At 42.5% G+C, this 16,972-nt stretch overlaps 1 pseudogene; it reads left to right on the top strand.

Annotated features, from left to right (window-relative positions):
- The first annotated feature begins 16,183 nt into the window (after positions 1–16,183).
- Positions 16,184–16,640, top strand: LOC101968727 (ATP synthase F(0) complex subunit f, mitochondrial pseudogene; annotated as a pseudogene).
- The last annotated feature ends 332 nt before the right edge of the window (positions 16,641–16,972 follow it).

Genomic DNA, 16,972 nt, shown 5'->3' with positions numbered 1-16,972 from the left:
TCTGAGTCAGCGCCCTCTTCCTCCCTTCCCTTTCTCTTAAAGCTGCACCGTTGCTTCCTCTTGAAAGGGGATTCCCACGCTGTTTTGTGTTTGTATTAGGAGAGAGGAGAAGAATTGAAGCAAAATTAAATAATATCGGAGTATCCACCAGATAACAAAAAACATAAGCTAGTCATGGAAACAGAAGGTGAAGTCAAAATGGAGTTTTAGGGACTGTCCCAAGAGGAGAACAGGACTTGCCTAAATTATGGACAAGCAGCACCTGGGATTGGGGAGGGACGGGATGGCCCCAGAGACCTCTGACTCCTTTGTTTTCATCTAATTCCTATCCAAACCACTTCCCACTTCTGGCTTTGCCTCCCAATATCAGCTCCTACGGTACCCCTTTTAAAGTCTCTTCTGAAGATACCCTTTTTAAATCTCTCTTGCTGTACCTCTTTTAAAGTCTCTCCCTCAGGAATAACCTTCACAAAATGAACAAACATACAGTTTTTGAACCAGAGATTGGCAGAGAGAATGAGGGAATCTGCAAGTGAGGGGTGAAGCACAGGAAGAGAGCAAAACAACAGAGCATGCTCTGTTAGCCAGACAACCTCTCACCCCAGACCTAGCAGGAGATGCTTAAAGGTGTTTGTTCTGCTGCCTGGGTTCAGCTTCCTGGATGAATCAGATGCAGGTCTAATTCCAGGTTGACACCTACTGATACTAACACTCTAACATGTGTCACCTGGTTAAAGTCCAGCCTGGAAGACTAGGCCTGGGACTTTGGGATTAGAAGCTGGAGGGTAATCTAAGGTTGAGATGAGCTTCATCCTGCCTATCTACCCTGCCCTTCAGAGCACTTGCATCTCAGGGGCATCTCTACTAGATAGAACCATGGATATACATAGCTCTTATAAATCACTGACTATCCAGTAACCAAGGTATCCAAATAAGGCCTCCAGGGGATTAGGGATTAACAGAAGCCAATTTAGGGCAAATTTGAGAGCAATCCAGAGTCTGTCTTTAGATCTCTTCACCTGGACAAGTCTAATACCTCTGGAGCCCTGGGTCTTTTATTCATTCTTTATTTATTTATTTATTTCCTTTTTTTTTTTAAATACCAGGGATTGAAATCAGAGGCGCTTAACTGCTAAGCTACATCCCGAGTTCTTTTTATTTTTTATTTTGAGTCAGTATCTCCCTAAATTGCTTAGGCCATTGATAAACTGCTAAGACTGAATTTGAACTTGCAATCCTCCTTCCTCAGCCTCCTGAGCTGCTGGGATTTCAGGCCATGTGCCACTGCACCCAGCAACATGCCCTGGGTCTTATTCCATCTGAGCTCTTAATTCACACTGTTGCTATCCAAGGACATTTTCCCCACAATAAAGGATGTTTAGGGCTGAGGATATAGCTCAGTTGGTAGAGTAGTAGAGTACTTGCCTTGCATGCTCTTGGGCCAAGGCCTGCACTGCCCTCTGCCCATCTCCTAAGCCCTATCATTTCCAGGTATGGCAATTACCTGAGAGAAGCTCTAGGGTAGAAAAAGAGTTATTCAGGGGCTACCATTAGCTGGTTACCTTCCTGTCCCAGGCTCTCTGGAAGTTTCTTCCCTTGACCTTCACCCAGGTCTCATCCTCAGCCTTCTGATAATATTCTATCTATGGAATTTGTCCTCTTCTTGCCCTTTTAAAGCAAACTGACAGATTCTCTGAGCTGCCCATAGTGTAGCTTGGGAGAGTTCCAGAGCAGCTGCCACAACCTGGAGTCCTTTCCCTCAGCCTGACCTTCTCCTTCTGTACCTGACCATTCCCCACCCTCTGTCTCATCTGTATTTAGTTCAGGAAACATCAGTAGGATTCCTATGCATCTTCTTAACCCTTAACTGGGTTCCCTCCAATTGCAACCCCAAAGGTCTTAGGCTTCTCTCTATGTTCTCTCCAAATCTACCTGTCCACATACAACTTCCACCAGCCATTCCAAATAAACATCCAATACAAGTAAAAAGAGTTCCTGCTGTGCAGATAGATTCCTCTGCCTTCTAACAAGATTGCCATTCCTGAATTCCTCTGAGGTAGAAATTCTGGGAGCTGATGCCAGCACTGACTTTTCCCTGGGTGGCTACATTCAGGGAAATGTAGCAGAAAGTCTGCACAGTGACATGGAGTAGCCTCCACCATGGCTGTCTCAAGATGTGTCTCCAGAGATATCTTGAGAATCACATGTCTATGAGTCATGGTGGGAAAGGTGTTGTGAGGTGACTTGTGTGTTAGGTGAGAAGGCAGTGTGACATGACAAAAAGAGGATGAAGCCAAAGTTCCACAGATCTGGGCACTGGATTCAGCTCTGTCCTTCAGCTGTGTGCCTTTGGGTGACTCACTTCCCTCTCTGGGCCCTTATTTCCCTAAACGTGATGTGAGGAGTTTAACTAGAAAAGGGCTTTTTTTAGAGTTAGGTTCCCTGCCCCAACTTTATTTAAACCTCCTCCAAGTGTCTTTATTTAAAACTCTCTAAGATGGCTCTTTTCCTATTAAGACCAGAAAAGTTCAAGACAAGGTTATACTTGAAAGCATTATGCCAAGGTGAAAAAAAATCCAGTCGCAAAAGACCACATATTGTATGATTCATTTATATGAAACATTCAGAATAGGCAAATTCAAAGAGACAGAAAGTAGATTAGTGACTGCCTAGGGCTGTAGGGTTGGAGGAAATGGAGAATGACTGCAAAACCAGTGAATTGTACAGTTTAAATTGGTGAATTGTATGGAATGTGAATTATATTTTGATAAAGCTCTTACTTTGAAAAATAAGACAATTCCAAATCATCTTTATAAAGTCTCTATTAATTTGTTTTTTTTTCTTGTGGAAATGTTAAAACATTTATAAAGAAAGAATAAGTGGGCTGGGGATGTGGCTCAAGCCGTAGCATGCTGGCCCGGGTTCAATCCTTAGCACCACATACAAAGATGTTGTGTCCGCCAAAAACTAATAAATATTTAAAAAAATTCTCTCTCTCTCTCAAAAAGAAAGAAAGAAAGAAAAGAAAAGAAAGAGAAAGAATAAGTGATCCCCATGTACTCATCTCTCAGCTCCAACAATTATGAGCATAATCCTGATTCATCTTTACCCCCACCCACTAGCTCCCCTACTTCTTCTGTACTGGATGATTTTTAAATAATTCCCCCCCTTTTTTTTCATACCAAGGGGCACTTAACTACTGAGCAACATTCCCAGCCCTTTTTATTTTTTATTTTGAGAAAGGTCTTGCTGAGTTACTTAGAGTTTCACTAACTTACTGAAGCTGGCCTTGAACTTGTGATCTTCCTGCCTCAGCCTCCCGAGCCACTGGGTTAAAACAAATTTTAGACAGATATTTTATCCATAGACATTTCAGTATTTATCTTTAAAAGAAAAATACTCTTTGCTAACAACCACTCACAGTTATTGCAGCTAAAGAATAAATAGCTTAACTATTTATATTGCCAAATACCCTGTCTGTGTTAAAATTTCTCTGACTTTGTTATATATTGATGCATTCAAATAAGAATCTAAACAGGGTTCACACATAGAGTTTGTTTGATGTGGCTTTTATTTCATAGACTTTTTCTTTTTCTTCTTTGTGTGTGTGTGTGTAGAACACACACACAAAGTATAGAACCCAGGGATGTTCTACCACTGAGCCACACTCCTTGACTTTTTTATTTTTTATTTTGAGACAGGGTCTCACTAAGTTGCCCAGGCTGGCCTGGAACTTGTGATCCTCCTGCCTTAGCTTCCCGGCTGCTGGGATTTCACGTGTGTACTGCCATGCCAGCTTCATGGACTTTAATTCTATAGGTTCTCCCTTCCTTTGCTGTTTCCTTGCCATTTGTTTCTTAAAGAAACCAGGTTTTATATTCTGTAGTGGATTCCATATTCTCAGTTTTATTGATTGTATCTCCAGTGGTGGTTTATTATTATTTATTTATTTCGGTGGTGTTTTTTATATATATAAACTCTTAAAAATTCAATTTCAGGGACTGGGGTTGTAGCTCAGTGGTAGAGCACTTGCCTCACATGCATGAGGCACTGGGTTTGATCCTCAGCACCACATAAAAATAAATAAATAAAGATATTGTGTCCATCTACAACTTAAAAAAAATTCAATGTTATGCAGAATACCAAAACAAAGACAAAAAACATAACTGGTTGAATCAGAATGGGGACATGCAGTGGAAGTCAACCAGTCTTCACTCCCCTCCTGGGTCCTTCCAAGGGACAAATCCCAGGGAACACAGTTTAAAAACTGCTAAGTCTGCCAGGTTCAGTAGCACACGCTTATAATCCCAGCTATTTGGGAGACTAAAACAGGAGTATCATAAGTTTGAGGCCAGCCTGAGCAATTTAGTGAGACCCTCCTCAAAATTAAAAAAATAAGGATCGGGGGCTGGGGTTGTGGCTCAGGGTTAGAGCATTTGCCTAACATGTGAGGCACTGGATTCAATCTTCAGCACTACATAAAAATAATAAATATAATACATGTATTGTTTCCATCTAAAATGAGAAACATTATAACAATAAATAAATAAATAAGGATTGGATGTAACTCAGTGGTAGAGTGTCCCTGGGTTCAATCCCTACTACTATAAAAAAAAAGTAAAAATAAAAACTACTAAATCTTCATAATACCCTTTTCGCTGAATGTGATTGTGTGTGTGTGTGTGTGTGTGTGTGTGTGTGTGTGTGTACTATGTGCTCAAAGCTCAGAACTGCCCTATCTTTTTTTTGTGTTGTTGTTGGTTCAGATTACTCTGATAAGTTTCCTATCTAGGACAGTGGCATAACACACAAAGACATTCAGGATGGTAGCAAATTAAAATTCACTTTGACGCTTAAAAGAGAGTACACAAGCCCAGTACTTTCTCTGCCCTAGGGATTCTTGCAAAGACCTCCTAGGCACCCTGCCACCTTTGTCTCCCACAAATCTGGCAGGGCCTACCCCATTCTCCCCTTCCCTTAATATGACTCAGGAGCTACACCCGCACTAGAACTTCTTATGATCTCAAGAATCTCTGTTCCCTAGCACTTGGTAACACCTGATCTTTTGACTGCTGTTATTTAATCTAGAGTATCCACTTAAAGTGCAGACCAAGCTCACAAGACACACCCCTGCTTTCAGAGAGTTTTCAGCTAAGAGGATAGACAAGCAAGAAGCCTGATGGGTAATGAAGATCAAGAACAACAGGAGTGATCATGGAAGAGGGTGCTCTCATGTTGGGAGGTACTAAGCATAGCCAAGGACTGAAGAATCAGTCCATCAACTGGAATGGACAGTTCAGGGTCGGGGGTAGAACAGTTTGCCTGAGAACATAATTATGAAGGAAAAATATACTGCTAAAATACCATAAAAAGCAGTTCAAGTACAAAGATACAGGAATTTGTAGTTTAAAGAAACACCAACAAGGGCTGGGGTTGTGGCTCAGCAGTAGAGCACTTGCCTAGCACGTGCCTAGCACGTGCAAAGCACAACATAAAAATAAATAAATAAAATAAAGATGGGGCTGGGGATGTGGCTCAAGCCTGGCATGCGTGTGGGCCTGGGTTCGATCCTCAGCACCACATACAAACAAAGATGTTGTGTCCACCGAGAACTAAAAAATAAATATTACAAATTCTCTCTTTCTCTCTCTCTCTCTCTCTCTCCTCTCTCACTCTCTCTTAAAAAAAATAAATAAAGACATTGTGTACAACTAAAAAATATATATTAAAAAAAGAAAAAGAGGGGATGGGATTGTGGCTCAGCGGCAGAGTGCGTGCCTCTTACATGTGAGACCCTGGGTTCGATCCTCAGCACCACATAAAATAAATAAACAAAATAAAGACATTGTGTCCATGTATAACTAAAACAAATTTTTTAATTTAAAAAAGAGAAAGAAACATCAACAAATATACCTATACTTCGTTCTTGATCGTTAATGCCCTATAGCCAAAGACCACCAGTAGACACTTATAGTTGAACAAAATTGCATTTATTGACTCACTTCAATAAGAACACACACCACAGCAGAACTGAGGCACACTCAGTAAAAAGGTATTAGGAAGGTCTTGGGATTTGAACTTAGGTTTTGGTGATTTGGAGCGAGATCAAGGAAGTCAGGCTTTGCTCTGGGTTGGATGCTGTCAGAAAGTGGGATTTCTTTTTTTTTTTTTTAAAGAGAGAGACAGAGAGAGAATTTTAATATTTATTATTTTTTAGTTATTGGCGGACACAACATCTTTTGTTTGTATGTGGTGCTGAGGATCGAACCCGGGCAGCACGCATGCCTAGTGAGCGCGATACTGCTTGAGCCACATCCCCAGCCCAGAAAGTGGGATTTCTTACTAACCTTTATCTAGGAGACAGAGAATGAAGCAAGACTAAAGCTTTGATTGGTAAAGAAGCAGCATTCTTTCAGATTAGCTAAGATAGATGGATGTTCAGGATTTTGTGTGTGTGTGTTTGTGTGTATGTGTGTGTGTGGTTTTTGTCTTTGTTCAGATATTATTACAGAAAGCTCTTGCTTTCATCTCAATCTATTCTGGTCCTAGAGTGGCCTTTCCTGATGATGGTATTCTGTGAAATGGCTCATCTTTAACAGGAGAAGACCAAAGCACTACTGAAAGTGCCCCACCAGTTCCTGGATATCAGGGGCTGCCTTCCTCCTTCTCAGCTCTTCTTCTGCTCCTCTTCCCAGGAGCTGGGCACAAAGCAGAAGGGGAAAATAAAGGCAAGAAGAGAATCTTCCAGGAAAACTTCTTAGATTCTAAGTAGCAGTGACATGGAATACAAATCAAGAATAGGATACTGAGAGCTGGGCCAAAGTATAGGGAACGTTCTAGAGGACTGGGATGACTTGGAAGAAAGAGATGGAGTTCTAGGGAAGAAGATCATTGTATACAGTGGAAGTGTGTGTTTGTGTGTGCAAATAAATGTAGGTAAAGGGGAAAAAAGACAAAAGTCAATCAAATAAATAAATAATTTGAAAGCAAATAAAATAAAATTTTTGAAAAGCAAGCCACCTGAGGCGGACTAAGAACTAAAAGGGACATATGGAAATGGACAAGGATGGGGTCACAGCAGAAATAGGGAGGCACTGAACAGAGTGGTCCTGAAGCAGCCTGTGTCCTGTCTGGTTTGGGCTGACCTGGTAAGTGGGTGTGGAAGGCAGAAAGGTGCATAAGGTGGCCAAAGGGAGTTCAGCCTAGCCACCCAAAGGGCAGGCACTCTATAGACCATGTTGTGTGGCCCTCCTGCCTTCTTTTGCCACCACCCAGGGCTTGGCCAAGACCAAGATGTGGTCTTGTTAGGTAAGTAGAGGAAGTTTTGTGCTAGGGAAATCCTCAAGAGGACTGGCCTCAGAGACACAGGAGTGAGCTGGGAAATTATGCCAATCCTAAGCCAGTCCTCCAGTTTTTCAGGTCCAGCTACTCCTCATACTCTGGTGTGCCAACTCCCTCACCCTCTATCACCTTACTTTTTTTTTTTTTTTAACCCTCCATTACATCATTGCTGGGGATATTGCTTCCCCTCTCTGGGCTCTTCTAGCTCCTTCTTGATCTAGCAAAGATGGGCACGAGTATAATTCTCCCCATATTGCTCCTGCCCCTAGATTTCCCACCTGCAAAAGTAAGGTAAGTACACTATGACAGAAAAATAACTGTAAGGAAGTTTTGGGGTTTTTTTTTTGTCTCTAAATAGATTAGCTAGGCGTAGTAGTGCATGCCTGGTAATTCCCAGTGACTCCAGAGGCTGAGGCAGGAGGATTGCAAGTTCAAGGCTAGCTTCAGCAACTTAATGAGGCCCTAAGCAATTTAGTGGGACCCTGTCTCAAAATTAAAAATACAAAGAACTAGGGATGTAGCTCAGTGGTTAAGCAGCCCTGAGTTAAATCCTTAGTACAACAACAACAACAGGGGCTGGGGATGTGGCTCAACCGGTAGCGCACTTGCCTGGCATGTGTGTGGCCCGGGTTCAATCCTCAGCACCACATACAAAAAGATGTTGTGTCCGCCGAAAACTAAAAATAAGTATTAAAAAATCTCTCTCTCTCTCTCAAAAAAAAATTATTAAAAAAAATCCAAATAGGTTTGGGGCTAGGGTTGTGGCTCAGAGGTAGAACACTTGTCTAACATGCATGAGGCACTGGGTTCGATCCTCAGCACCACATAAAAATGAAATAAAGATATTGTGTCCATGTAAAACTAATAAATAAATATTTTTTAAAGAGAGAGACAGAACTTTTTTTAATATTTTTTTTTTTTTTTTTAGTTTTTGGTGGACACAACATCTTTATTTTTATGTGGTGCTGAAGATCAAACCCAGTGCCCCGCGCATGCCAGGCGAGCATGCTACCACTTGAGCCACATCCCCAGCCCCATAAATAAATATATTTTTTAAATCCAAATAGGTTAAAAACAAAAACAAGACAGGCACAGTGGTGCATACCTGTAATCCCAGTGACTAGAGGCTAAGGGCAGGAGAATTGCAAGTTTGAGGTCAGCCTCATCAATTTAGGGAGATTCTAAGCAACTTAGCAAGACCTTGTCTCTCCAATTCAAAACAAACAACAATAACAAAACACAAGAAGGGGCTGGGGTTGTGGCTCAGCGGTAGAGTGCTCACCAACCACGGGCAAGGCCCTGGGTTCAATCCTCAGCACCACATAAAAATAAATAAAATAAAGGTATTGTGTCCATCCACAGCTAAAAGAACAATATTTTTAAAAAAACACAAGAAGGTATAGAGATCATATCTATCATTGACTTAAAGTCTTCCTATGGGGATAAAATTCAATTGAATAAAATCCAGTTTCTTATCCTGGCTCATAGAGCTGTATATGACTACTCTGGCTCCAGCCTGCCCTCATCTCCTGTGGTTCTTCCTGTTTTCACTATGCTCCAGCCACATTGAACTTTCTTTTCTTTTTAAATTTTCATTTCAATTTAGAATTCTTTTTAAATTCTTTTTTATTTTTTAATTAATTTATTTTTATGGTACTGGGGATCAAACCCTGGATCTCAAGCATGCTGGTTAAGTCCTTCACCACTGAACTACATCTCTAGTCCTATTTTTTTATTTTTATTTTTTTAAATATTTTTTTTTTAGTTGTAGTTGGACACAATATCTTTAATTAATTAATTTATTTTTATGTGGTGCTGAGGATAGAACCTGGGGCCTCGCCCATGCTAGGTGAATGCTCTACTGCTGAGCCACAACCCCAGCCCCAATTTTCTTTATTTTTTTAAGAAACAAGGTCTCTCAGACCAGGCTGGCTCTGAACTCCTAGCCTCAGGTGATTCTCTGCCTGAGCCTCCTGAGTAGCTGGGACTGCAGGTGGATGTCATCATGGCTGGTTTATATTTTTATTTTAATATAGTAATTGTACTATTAATTAATTGTACATATTAATGGGGTATACTGTGACATTTCCATACAAGCATAGAACATGTAATGATCAGGGTAATTGGCATATCTATCACCTTAGACATTTATCATTTCTTTATATTGCGGAACTTTTTTGTATTCTTCCAATAATGACTTTCAAACTTTTCTGTCCACAAGTCACAGTCAGAAATACAGGTTTAAATAGGGAGGCATGGTGGCACACGCTTGTAATCCCAGTGGCTGGGGAGGCTGAGACAGGAGGATCAGAAGTTCAAGGCCAATCTCAACAACTTAGTGAGGCCCTAAGCAACTTATCAAGAGCTTGTCTCAAAATAAAAATTTTTAAAAAGGGCTGGGGATGTGGCTCAATAGTTAAGTGCTCTTGGATTCAATCCCTGTTACCAAAAAAGATACACTATAGAAGAAAAAAATACATGATAAATCATCAATATCCAAATATAGGCTCACGCTATAGATATACAGATATAAACAAATGGATTATCACACTATCTCTATGTCTATAAATCTCCTAAAGTTTCCCAACACGTTTGCTAATTACAATGCACCCTGATATTTTCTACTTCATTTAAAAAAAAAAAAACACTTGTCAGGACTTACTAAATTTATTTCCCTGTCCACTCTGCTCTGGCAAACCAAATGTTTTGCCAAAAGGGCCTTTTCCCTGGCTCTTCCCTCTGCCAGGAATGCCCTTCTCCTTAATTGTCCCAATTGGCACCTTTTAATCTTTTAGATAATCAGGCTATTACCAACTGCCCAGAGAGGTCACCAAGACTACAGCCATTTGATCTTTCTCTTTTGTGTGCTCAGTAAGGCCTTTATCACTGATGTTTTTCTGGTTTATGTATTTTTTTGTTCATGTATTATCTTTTGATGGTCTTTTTCCCTCTGGCTAAGATGAACTCTGTAGGGACAGCGTATCATGTCTAGAACAGTGCCTGTGGCACAGCAGACCCTCATTGGTAGAGCAAAGAAATGAGCTTTGTCCAGACTACTCCTCTTTTCACACCTTGGCATTCTCCTCTATAGTGTGTGACATTGGACAGGAGCCCCTCCAGCTCTACTGACATTCCAGTTTTCTGGGACACACCAGAGCAGGTGCTCCATACTCCCACGTCAAACCTGGTGGGCAGGACAGAAGTCAGGCTCTTTACCCACAATCTGTGCACAGATACTGAGGAAGGGCCTTACACAGACCCAGCCAGAAAACAACTGATGGAAAGGCAGAACTGGAGGCAGCTGGACCTAATGAAGACTCCCGTTTTGGTGTACTTCCTGGGTGTTAAATGTTCTGCCTGCATTTTCTCACTCAATCTTTAGTCTCTGAGGGTGGAAGAGGTGGTAGAGAATATCATGACGCATTCTACTCTGGAGCAGCCGGGTTGGATTCAAAACCTGACTCCAACACTTGCAGAGCTGCACAGGTTGTGATCTGGCGCAGGCTTGAGCCACACTTTGTGGTTTGAATCCTGGCCCTACCAGCTACTACTGTGTGACCTTGGATAAATCACTCACCCTCCCACTGAGCTTTCTCATGTCTCAGATGATGCCATTAATTACATTACCTCATGTCTTTCCAGAATATCTCCAGGAAGCTTTCCTGGGAATTAGAAATCTGAATCAAATGAGTAATCACCAGTTGGCCTCCCATTCCACATAACCCTGTGGGGCTCCTGGCCTTTGAGCACATCTGGGGGTTAGAAGGTCTGAGTCCAGGGTCCAGCACTTACTAACTTATGAACTTAAACAAGCTACAACCTCTGGGAGTCTGTTTCCTCAGCAAGGATTTTGGATTTCCAGAGCCTACATTTCATCCATAGGTAGGACATTCTGATGCTGATGGCCAGTCTCAGTCTCCACCACCCTAACATTTCTTCTCCCCTGAAGAAGAACAAATAGAATTGCCACTGAGAGCCCTGAACGCTGATCTCTGTTTTTCCTTTTTCTTTTCTTCTTTCTTCTTCCTCCTCCTCCTCCTCCTCCTTCTTCTTCTGGCAGTTCTGGGGACCAACTCAGGCCTCAGGCATGCTAGGCAAGTGCTCTATCACTGGACTACATTCCCAGATCTTTATATTTTTATTTTGATATAGGATCTCACCAAGTTGTCCAGGCTGACCTCAAACTTGTGATTCTCCTGCCTTAGCCTCCCCAGTTGCTGGGATTACAAGGGTACATCACCATGCCAGTTTCCGATCCTATCATTCTTGAATCTCTCCTTTCCTCCTCCAATTTCCTCCAAGTTGAATAATGAAAATCCTTTTCTCTTGCCCTCAGAGGGTTAATTCTCAGTCTTTCTCACATCTCTCCCTCACCACTTCAACTTATCATCTGTTACTTCTGACACTGGCAGCACTAGGTCTAGTTTTGTGACCCAGGCTAGGGTTTGAACTGAGTTGACCAAGAGGGTTGAGACCTTTTGTCCTGAACGCCCCTAAAATTCGGGGAATAATAACTCTATTCTTGAGGCCTTGTCCTTGCAAAGTGCTGTGCAAAGTGTTCTCCTTGCTTGATTTCACTCAAATCCCTCAATGACCCTGTTTATTCAGTACTATTTTACTGATGGTGATACCTGAATGTAATAGGTAGGGAACAGGGTCTTACATTTTTCCCATGGCACAGCTCCTTCTTTGAATCAGGGTTCTGTGCCTTGAGTTAAGCCAAGAACCACAGGATAGAGCTGCATTTTTGGAGGGAGGGACAAATGCCACAGTGAGGAAAACTTTTAGGAGGGAAAAGGTAACAATATAAAAAGGATAAAAGACCCAGAGGCACTAGCACACACAGTACACAGGTTCGGAACAGTGTTAGGAGCTGCATGTATCAGTCCTGATAGGACTGAGTGGCAGAGTGTTGGGAGGTGGGTGGGGTAAGTCCGGGAATTTTCAACCAAAAGAATGTGCAGTGGGGAGGGGGGGGTGTTAGGCAGGGTTGAAGAACAGTCAGGGAAAGAAGTGCCTTGGCGCCCACGCCTGTGGAAAACCAAAAAGATCAGGAAGGTGCCAGTGTGCAAACTGTGTTTATTTTTTTTCCAAAGTCTAAAAATAACAGAGAAAAGGAAACATACACATACTAACCTAACCAGAAATGGGGAAAAGTGGTCACAGTGACAGCTGAGAAATTTGAGACAGGAATTTCAGGAACTGGGATAACTCAGTGACCTGAACTTGGAAATTCCACCCCATGACGTGACAAAGCTCTTGAAGCTGCTGGCTTCCGATCAGAGTTAGGAGCACTTTCCAGCAACCCAGGAGGGGCAGAGAGAGAATGAGAGGGCAGACCTGTCAGGTCTAGGACTGAGGGTGCAAAGGATCCAGTGTGGGGTCCTCCATTTAGCCCTCTCTCATAGTAATAATAACCAGTACAACAAAAACAACCCTTTACTAAGTGTTCACCAGATGCCAATAATCTTGTAAAGCAGTATCATTTCCACTTTACAGTTGAGGACACAGAAGCTGTGAGAGGTTAAGAAATTTGCCTAAGTTCTCACAGCTAACAAATGACAGCAGTAGAAATCTTGCTGAGGGCTGGGATTGTGGCTCAGCGGTCGAGCACTCGCCTAGCACGGGCAGGACCTGGGTTCGATCCTCAGAACCACATAAAAATAAAGGCATTATTTTTATTTTTTAAATAAATTTTTAAAAAAAAGAAATCTTGCTGAAATCACAACCTGTTTTGAGGATCTGAAGAAAGCTACATATCCAGCAGCTGAGAAAACAAAGTATAATGAACTTTTATTTGCACATTTCTTATTCAACTTCAGGGGGTTCAAAGAGATAAGAAAACTGAAGATAGTAGGGTCAATGTTATCTATCTCCAACCCTTATCCTCAATAAACAAAACAACAGTAAACAAAACAACAGTGTACAAGGGGATGGCTTACAGCAAATCCATGGTCCCTTGAAACCTCTCCTTTCCTGGGATGGAGGGTTTGCCCTAGTTGGTTTGAGAGTCCACTCTGGGGTGAGATGGGGATAGCAGTGGCAGGTGGAAGGAGGCCTGTCAGGAATGCCATAATGGTCTCTGGGGAGAAGCCTGCATTGTGTTATATATCCCTCGCCCCCTCAGGGTATCCTTTTCGGGCTGAGATTTGGAACTGCCCAGCCTAGAAGAGATGAAGGCCTCCTCCCTTAATTAAATGCCCAGGGGTTGCTATGGAAACCAGAGCTTCCAAATCCTGACCAGACAATGGGGAGAGGAGCTATCTCCGGCCTAGATAAGTGAAGCTTCAGGGGCCGCACTGGGGACAGGGATGGGGGCCAAGCAATGAGAAAAAGGTGGTGGGGGGTGCCAACCCAAGAACTCAGCATCCCCTCTCCCTGGAAGCGTGGGAGGGGGGCGTCTGAGAACTCAGGGGTCTGTCTGAGACCAGGGCAACCCTCCTGGAAAAACGGAAGGGAGTGGGGGTGGGTAGCTGGAGCCAGGCAGTGCCCAGAATTGAACACCTCCTTTGTTCCCAGAGGAGAAAGCCAGCCAAGTGGGTAAACAAAGGGAGGAGGCCAGAGGGCAGACAGCTAAGCGATAAGGCCTGGAACTGCAAAGAGCTGAGTAATGGAGCCTTAGAAAGGGAAGGGAAATCTCTAGAGACCCAGTGACTGCAGCTTGTTTGCATACAATGTCAACTGAGACACACAGGACACGTGTGTGACAGACATGCACCTCTACAGAAACTCCATTCCTTTGGGACACTTACCTTTGTCCCCTTACCTCTCTTAAGGAGCCCCCTTTTGATTTTCACTGTTTAAAGTATCTGCTTAGGGAAGGCTGAGAATGGTCTAGTCTTCTCTTTAAAAAGTTCAAGTCCCCACAAGATGCTTCATGTACTTCAGTGGGTCATGGGTTGTGTTATCTCATGGAGAAGAAAATCCCAATTTGGGAAACAATACAATACCTATGTTAATGTATATTCATGCAATACTTAGGTGCCAGGAACTGTGCTGAAGGCAGTGGTCCTTCATTTAATGCCCCCTGCAACTCTGTGAGATAAAAATTATGGTCTTTTTTTTTTTTTTAAATGACAGTGATAAATCTGAAGGCAGTTAGGTACATGAGGCAAGGGTTCGAGCCAGGAAGTAGCAGAGCTGGGATTTAAACTCAGGTTCATCTGACTCTTGCCATTTTTCTTATCTTCGCTTCAAGAGCTTCTTGGAAACTTTTCTGAGCAAACCCACTCTGTTCTTATCCCTTCATTCTCCCACTCAGTGTTACCTAAATACATCTATAGAAGCAGCTCCCAATTTCTAAGCTGGTTATTTAAAGGGTTTATGTATAACTTGGTTGCTTGGAACCAAAAGACAGTTTTCCCAGATTAAAAAAAAAGAAGAAGAAGAAAAAAAAGTTAAATGGGTCCATAAAGTCCACTTTGGTCCAGAAGATAGCCAATGGTGGTATGTGTAGTTCAGGACCACCCTAGACAACCATCATTAGTGACATTATTTCCTACAGAAATACCAAAACACCTTTGTTACATATGAGAAAGAAACCACCTAGTTCTCCTCCCTCATCCTGTAGACATGTTTTTTCCATCCTGTAGAGTGGAGTGTATGTGTGTGGGGGGGGCGTGGAAATCTGATCTGAGGGAGCATTTCTTGAGAAGGGGGACCAGAGTGGAGAATGGTTAAGAGGTCACATCTCTGGAGCTGAAAGAACTGCTTAAATGGCACAGAGAAGATTTGAGGGCAAGGGGATGAGCACAATGCTTGTCTGCAAGTGTTAAAGAGGAAGTTCCAGGGGACCAAAAGGGACAGAGAAGATTTTTATTCTGTAAGGAAGAATGTTCTATTAAAATCTCCTCAAAAATAGAATGGGCCTCTTGGGGAAGTAGTGAGCTCACTGTTACTGGGAGTATTCAAGGAGAAGGAAGATGACTGACTACTGGGTAAATAGCAGAAGGAAAGAACCACTGGACCAGTGGACCTCTGAGAGGCATCTAAATTCATATATCCATTTAGCAAAATGATTTGGAGTACGCCTATGTGCCCTGCTCTATGCCAGGAACAAAGATGAGGTCCTAGGGCTGGGGATATAGCTCCGTGGATGAGCATTTTCCTGGAATGACTGAGGCCCTGGGTTCCATCCTTAGCACCCACACACAAAAGATAGAGTCCCTGCCCTCATGAGTCATAGCTGAATAGGAGAATTAGAATAAACAATTGTGTTTATTTATTTATAATTAGTTAATTATAAATAAATAAACACAATTGAATATGTAACTTCAAATTGTGATGTATATTTTAAGGAAAATAATAGGGCTCTACTATGAGGGACTATCAGAGGGATCTAATTTAGAGATTGGACCTGAGGGGGCCTCTTTGACAAACACACAGGAAGGCAGAGATCTGAAGGATGAATGGGGGGCAGCCTGGAAAACATAGGATGTGTGTGTATGGGGAGAGGGTGTTCAGAATAAAGGCAGCAAACAATAAAGTCCCAAAGAAGGACAGGGCAGTGTGACTGGAAAACTATGAATGTGGGAAAAACAGCGAGAAATGACAATAGGGAAAACAGGGGCTAGGTTTCATAGATCACTGTATTCGACTTACCCTGTTGCCCCATGCCCTGACCCTGTTATCCCTCTCCAGTGCTGACCCTAGGAGCTGCTAATCCAGCAGCTCCCCCCAGTTGCAAGGCCTCACTATTTCTCATGGTTCCTCTCAATTCCTGGGACCTTCCTAGTATCAGATGTTCTTTGTACCTCATCAGTGTCTTGGGAGGTAGAGTGGTAGACTTTCCACCTGTCTTGTGGGAGGCCCAGCTTCAATTTTTAACCCTTGCAACTGCTTCTCAAGAAGTAGTATAGTAGCTCAGCGGACACTAGGACTCCAAGATGGCGTCAATCGTGCCAGTGAAAGAGAAGAAACTCATGGATGTCAAACTAGGGGAGTTGCCAAGCTGGATATTGATGTGGGATTTTACCCCAAAGGCATTGTGGGAGCATTTCAGAGAGGTTACCACTGGTACTACAACAAATACTTCAACGTGAAGTAGGGGAGCATCCCGGGGGTCAACATGGTGCTGGCAGCATACGTGCTTTTCAGCTACTGCCTTTCTTACAAAGAACTTAAGCACGAGTGGCGACGAAAGTACCATTGAAGAGGGGCCAGTGTGGAGACCATATTACGTACTCTTGAGACTGCCTCCCCTGTGAAGAACTGAAATCATGGCCTCACGGCAGAATCCTTTCATATCCTGAGTATTAATACCCAATAAAAGGTGACTGGTTAAAAAAAAAAAAGAAGAAGTAGTATAGTTTACTGGTGAAGAACTCAGACGACTCTGGTATCAGACTGCCTGGCTCTGTCACTTAACTTGCTATTTTATCTTGTCAAATTACTTAAAAAGTTTACCTGTGTCTAAAATGAGACAGATGAGCATGCCTGTCCCCTAGGAGTATTGTCAGGTAATATTTGCCAAGTGTTTAGACAGTGCCTGACATGGAGCAAGTACTATATGTGTTTGTTAAATAAACTAAATCACTGGCAATAAATCATTGCATCATTTCCTGTTTCCCTATCTCATTCTATGTTCTCCTAATCTCATCCCTAGGCCTACAGCAGGGAACCAGGTACAAAC

Source organism: Ictidomys tridecemlineatus, chromosome 6, assembly GCF_052094955.1.
Source record: "Ictidomys tridecemlineatus isolate mIctTri1 chromosome 6, mIctTri1.hap1, whole genome shotgun sequence".
NCBI classification, from domain to species: domain Eukaryota; kingdom Metazoa; phylum Chordata; class Mammalia; order Rodentia; family Sciuridae; genus Ictidomys; species Ictidomys tridecemlineatus.
This window is presented reverse-complemented; position numbering and strand designations above follow the sequence as displayed.